Source organism: Strix aluco, chromosome 3 (genome assembly GCF_031877795.1).
Source record: "Strix aluco isolate bStrAlu1 chromosome 3, bStrAlu1.hap1, whole genome shotgun sequence".
In the NCBI taxonomy this organism is placed as follows: Eukaryota; Metazoa; Chordata; class Aves; order Strigiformes; family Strigidae; genus Strix; species Strix aluco.
Window position 1 is genome coordinate 77,463,605 of NC_133933.1, and position 228 is coordinate 77,463,832.

The window sequence follows — 228 nt, forward strand, 5'->3', positions numbered from 1 at the left end:
TCCGTGTTACGGGACTTGAGCCCCCCTCCCACTAAAACGTGAACGCCCGCGGCTGTTTCTTTAACCGACTTTTGACTCGAACGCCGAAGTTTCTGTCCTGAAGCCGCAGTTCGTGAGGCCGTTAGGTGAGGGGGGCGGCTTCCCGGGAGGACCGGCCCCCCCTTGCCGGCGGCCGTCCCGCCCCTCCCCGCCTCGGGGCGCGGCTGGAGGGGGTCCGCGGGGCCGGGG